Raw genomic sequence first — 6510 nt, forward strand, 5'->3', positions numbered from 1 at the left:
CATCCCCCACACACACTTTTAAAATGGCTGCTGCGCTCCTGTCTCTGCCTGTCATGTAACGACCACAGAGGTCGTTCCTGAACTCTCTGCCTGTCCTGTTACAGTTACACAGGCCATTGTTAACCTCTCTGTTGCAGTCTCTAGCGCCACCTGATCCACCGTGGTGGGTTCCAGTTCTGCCTTTGTGGTCTCCTGCATCGTCTGCTCCCCCTTAGTGGGTTCCAGTTCCATCGGCTATGCCTTGGTGGTCCTCATCTCTGTCTGCTCCACTTTGGTGGTCCCCTGCACCATCAGCTTCACCTTGGTGGTCTTCAGCTCCATGTGCTTTGCCCTGGTGGTCATCTGCTCTGCCTTGGTGGTCTTCTGCTCTGCTGTGAGATCTTTAGTCTCGTCAGCTCTGCTGCAGTGGTTCTTTTACTCCACCGTGGGGATCTTTGGTTCCGTCTGCTCTGCTGTGATGGTCTTTTGCTCCGCCATGGTGGTCTCTAGCTCTGCCAGATCTTCTGTGGTGGTCATCAGCTCCGCCCTGGTCTCCAGTTCCTTCAGCTCCACCTATGTCTCTTGCACCGCCCTGCCTCCCTGTTCCACCTCTATCTCCAGATCAGCTTCCACCTCACAGACGTGGCCCTCCGTCCTTCCCCCTGATCCTCCTCCACTCCACCTTCTTCCAGGACTTAAGTTTTTTTTTTGGAGTGTTTGGAAGCCGCTCCTTAAGGTTTTCTGTCATAATCCCAGTTTATGTTCCACTGTCTTGTGTTTTGAACTCTTATTTTGAAATGTATACTCCCATTGTTTCTTTCCCTCTTTGCCCTCTTCTTGTGTACAGTGTCCCTGTTTGCCTTGCTTGTTTGGATTTTCAATGTTAGTGTTTTTCTAATAAATCTGTGATTGCATTTGGATTCTCACACCATCTCGTCCCTGCTTGCAATACAGTAGGTAAGTACAAAGACCACAAGTGTAGGTATTGCACAGGCATGTGGGGTGGGGTAGGGGGACGGTACATTTTAAATCTGATCAGCCTCTCATCACAATACAGTGCCATTTTAAATGTTTTTTAGGAAGACGAGAACAAATATAGTAATTTCTGAAAGCAATAGGGGCATGCCCCAACAATTATAATGATTTGTACACCCCTCAGTATGTCACGAATCCAGTCTATGAACTTCCGTTTGTTCACCACAGGTCATTATCAACCACATTGACTCTCACACGACACAGACTGTCACACTCACCCTGGTCTTCAGTTCCCACAATCCATTTCACTCTGATTGCACACACGGCTGCAGCCAATCACACACCCTACAGAAGCCATGGACTTCTGGTGCGTTCAAATCATGTCGGATAGATCGTATTTACGAGTTGAACGCACATGAACGCCACCACAAAGTCGTTATTACGAGTGAGAAACTCAAAATTTTCTTTAAGCCCCGAGTTTCCGAGTTGGGGGCGTGTCAATGAGAAACATGGCGGAATCGATGGATGCAACGTCTGTAGTTGACGGTAAATTTTTGTTTAAATTGATAGTTTAGTTGTGCTATAAACTTAAATTGGTCATGTTCTTGTTACACAGCTGAAATCCAAGTAAAAAAATGCAGACCCTGTTGTATTTTCTTGTAATTTATTAAAAGAAGGTACACCACCATCTTGTGCTGACTAAACTGACTTGAACGCACCTGACATCGTAATTACAACTTGTCAACTCGTAAGTACGAACGTCCCAGAAGGACTTGAACGCAGCATTCCTCTCTCTCACTGCCGAGTATTGTTTAGCATTTATCACTCTTCTAGCGGTAGCTACTCTACGGAGCCAGGTCCCAGTCTAGTTCATAGTTCATAGTTTAGTCTAGTCTTGCCTTGCCTGTTTTCCTGTGTGAAGATCTTTGCCTGTGTATTTCGGATTGCCCTATCATCTTGCCATTTGGACTCTGTTTGCCCCTGTCTGGACTATTGTTTGTGTTTACGGATTACCCCTTTTTTCAAGCCCTCTAGATTCGGTTCGCCGATCGAAGACCCACGCTTGTCCTAGGTTTACTCTTTGTCTTGCCTGTGTTGTACCTGTTTGCCATTGTTTGACCCATGCCTATTATATGACCACGTCTTGGAAATAAAGCCTTGCATTTGGATCCGCACGTCTCACGTCTCGTTCGCCCCGTTACACAGTACATGCCAGATCAGGATCACTTACTACAAAAAGTGCAATAAATGAATATGGCTCAAATGAAAGATTTAGTGAAAAGTATTGTAAAAATTGGAGACTCATATTGAAGACTCCTATTCAGCAATAATGAACAAATGGCAGAAGTAAATGTGATCCAGAAACAAACAGAAAGCTGGAAAATAAGCAGGATAGGAAAATGGGACCTGAGAAACACCCAAGCAGGTGAGAATCTAGAAAACTGTCTATTTTATTATTGTCTATATTTTCCTCAAATGTCCCTTAAAAATATGCCCCTGTAGGATCTGTCTCACAACAGACCCACCTACATGATGGAGACACACACATCAAACTCGCACATTCCATGGAGGGTTTTTGAGGTTCGTCTTCCCCGCATCTGCAGTCGTAAAACTCATGCAGGATTAAGTAAGGTGAAGCATTTCCTGGACTGTTTGGCTATATCTCAAGATAAGCTACTTGCCTGTGTTGTACCTGTTTGCCATTGTTTGACCCATGCCTATTATATGACCACGTCTTGGAAATAAAGCCTTGCATTTGGATCCGCACGTCTCACGTCTCGTTCGCCCCGTTACACAGTACATGCCAGATCAGGATCACTTACTACAAAAAGTGCAATAAATGAATATGGCTCAAATGAAAGATTTAGTGAAAAGTATTGTAAAAATTGGAGACTCATATTGAAGACTCCTATTCAGCAATAACTAAAAAAACAGAAATTCCGTATCCATATTTCCTAAAAAATTATATCACTGGAGACACCGATGGCTGGGATTGAAGGATTTAATATAATATAAGTTTTGGTGCTTATAAGGACTTTTTTTGAGCAAAATGTAAAAACACAAGTGCCACATCCTGTCTCTCTTGAAAGGGAAATTATGCTAGTTCTGCTGCACACGAGATAAATCTTCGGATAAGTTCGGATAATATCAGTACCAGAGGTTTATTACAAATAAAAATGGCCAAAAATCTAAAGTACTCTATAGGATTCCCATATTTAGCACACATTTGTACTTAATATGTGCTGTTTCGGTGTGAGGATCAGAAATAGTTGCTTCTTAGCAACTTGTGGGCACTGAACCATAAGAGGTGCATATACCAGATCAAACCAGAAGTACAGAACAAGAATGTTCAACCAGTTAAATATATCTTGCCTAAAAATGCAAGTCTTTTAAAAATTATTTTGATGTATTTATTTGTTTGTTTTTGGTTGTGTTATCACATTAACAGTGGAAATGCAATATGATTTATCTTGGTTTCATTGTTGAAATTAGGGTTTTACAGCTGTTGCATACAGTAACTTTCAACTCTATTTCATGCAGCTATATACATTACGTACAAATATAAGTAGGTATAAAATGAAAGTATATACTATGGGTATATCAGTGATCTAAAATACTACAAATATTACTTGTTAAGCCAACAGTGACACATGCTTACAAAGCTGTTACAGAAGAAAAGAAACTTTGTGGTTAAAAGCAATGTACCGGATTGTGGTTAAGAAGTCAAGCTCACATGCAAACATCCACACAATGAATTTTGGTGACATTACACAACACACATTAGACAACAACACTGGAGAGTGAACAGCTGACTTTGAATAAAACACCTTACAGCTACAGTATTCTTATTGCTTTTTCAGGGAATGCTTGTTGTGGGTTTAGAAGTTCAACATGGAGACTGCAGATTGTTGGCATTATAAAACACCATCAAGATATGCAGATAAGCTACATTTTCTACATACAGCAAACAGTGCTTATTGTACAGTATGTTTGAGAACTTTTATGCACTTGTATACGTTTGTATCTTATTTTAATTAGCTTTTAAGTACAACTTAAAAGGACAGAACTCTCACCTGCAAGTCTATTGCAGTGTTTCCTGCCCTTTCAAAATGCTAAATTTTAAATTTATTATTGAAACACTGTAACAAATTGACCAAAATTCTGTGAAAAAGAGAAAAGGAAAAAACACTGTCATTATGTCAATAAATATGGATCTGACATGGGCTATAGGCCTATATATGTTGTTTACATGTAAAGATGTACATTTGCAGTATGATTTAAAAAGGTGCTGTAATTTTGTATTTAAATAAGATAAATTCATAGATAAATAAGGATAAATAGATAAATAATTTACATGAAGTTACAGCGAGATATAGTTAATGTATCCCAGCATTTCTATACAAAATGGTTTTCACTTTTTAAAGCCCATTTTGTATCTATGCAATGTGAACTTTGAGTTTGTTTGTATTTGGAAATATGATGTTTATTGGCCTCACGGTACATCATCTTCCAGCATCGTTGAACCAAAACCCCCTTATTACTACCTACAAGCTATTACTTGTGTGTGAGAAATGCTGTAGCTCTTGTTTTAGGAAAGGCCACACCTGAGTGACTGTTTTATATCTTCATGCAGAATCCGAGAGAACATTTCGCTCACCTGAGCTGAGAATTGTGCTGCTGGGTGTTTCTGGTGTTGGAAAGAGTGCAACAGGAAATTTAATACTTGGCAGAAAGGCTTTTAAAGAGACCAGAACCAGAGTGAGTGAGATACAGAGAGGAAGAGTAGAGGACAGAATCATCTCAGTCATTGACACTCCGGGATTCTTCACCACTGAACTGACTGATGAAGAACTGCATCATGAAATGATAAGGAGTGTTTCTCTCTGTCACCCTGGTCCTCATGTGTTTCTGCTGATGATCAACCTGGAGAGCATGAAAGAGGGGGAGAGGAACCTTATGAAACAAATTGAGGAGAACTTTGGACCACAGGCTTTTAAGTTCACCCTTGTTCTGTTCATTGGAAGAGAACAAATGTCCAACAAAGAATGGATGGTCTTTATGCTTAGTACAACATTTCAGGAGCTGAGATAAATATCATGCAATCAACAGTATAAATGAAATTAACCCAACTCACATCTCAAAGCTTCTACAGAAGATTGATGAAATAGTCAAACAGAATTATGACCAGCATTACAATACTGACGTTTACTTAAAGTCCCCAACAAAGATTAAAAACGTAACAAGACAAAACAAGAGCAAGTAAAACCATGTGGAAAACATTTAAAAGTGTAATACAAGAAAACATAACACATACTGTGACCGAACCAGAAAAGGAAACTCTAATTTCTCATGTGAGAAAAACAAAGAAAACTCATGAAGATGAAGAATGGGTTTTTCAAGAATGCAAGAATGTTAAAGTGGGTGATAGTGGATCATTAGTAAGATCAGTGAAATTCTCATATGAATAAATGGCAGAAGTAAATGTGATCCAGAAACAAACAGAAAGCTGGAAAATAAGCAGGATAGGAAAATGGGACCTGAGAAACACCCAAGCAGGTGAGAATCTAGAAAACTGTCTATTTTATTATTGTCTATATTTTCCTCAAATGTCCCTTAAAAATATGCCCCTTAAAGGAGTAGTTCACTTCCAGAACAAAAATTTACAGATAATGTACTCACCCCCTTGTCATCTAAGATGTTCATGTCTTTTTTTCTTCAGTCGTAAAGAAATTATGTTTTTTTGAGGAAAACATTTCAGGATTTCTCTCCATATAATGGACTTTTATGGTGCCCCCGAGTTTGAACTTCCAAAATGCAGCATCAAAGAGCTCTAAATGATGCCAGCTGAGGAAGAAGGGTCTTATCTAGCGAAACGACCTGTTATTTTCTAATAAAATTTATAATTTATACTTTAACCTCAAATGCTCGTCTTGTCTAGCTCTGCGTGAACTCTGTTTTTTCCAATACATTATCTATACAGTTTTGTTCTGGAAGTGAACTACTTTTTAAAAGTAAACCCAGGGTGCTGTTTGATAAATAAGAGACTTAAGTTTTTGCCATTTTTATTTTATTTACATGCACAACTTGACATGTAAAGTTGCCTACTGTGGTGTGCCTCTGATGTTTATATTTTGCACATTTAAATATATCTTGACCCAGAATCAAAGAATTCACTACTTTGTGTATGTCAGATCTATTCATAAAAACATTATTGTTGACAATCATAGGCTATGTGACACGTTATATTGACATTACTGAGGCAAATAAAGTAATTGTAATAAATTCACTTTAGAAATCTCCAATGTCTGTTGCTTGAATTCACAGTCATTGACACCATGACAGAAACAAACTTGGACATAAAAATAGTGGGAAAATCAATTAATTATAATGCACATTGCATTTGTTTACACAAGTTATCTTCTTCAATCATGTCAGATCTCAGAATTGTGACGGTGGGGAAAACTGGAGCTGGAAAGAGCGCAACAGGAAACACCATCCTGGGACAAAAAGCTTTTAAAGAAGAATTTTGTTCTGAATCGGTGACTGGAAAATGCC

At 39.1% G+C, this 6510-nt stretch overlaps 1 pseudogene; it reads left to right on the forward strand.

The window, feature by feature from the left end:
* Positions 1 to 6510, forward strand: part of LOC107564872 (GTPase IMAP family member 8-like) — a 9235-nt pseudogene that overhangs the window by 1270 nt on the left and 1455 nt on the right.

This window comes from Sinocyclocheilus grahami, unplaced genomic scaffold (genome assembly GCF_001515645.1).
Source record: "Sinocyclocheilus grahami isolate Dianchi unplaced genomic scaffold, SAMN03320097.WGS_v1.1 scaffold967.1, whole genome shotgun sequence".
Lineage (NCBI taxonomy): Eukaryota > Metazoa > Chordata > Actinopteri > Cypriniformes > Cyprinidae > Sinocyclocheilus > Sinocyclocheilus grahami.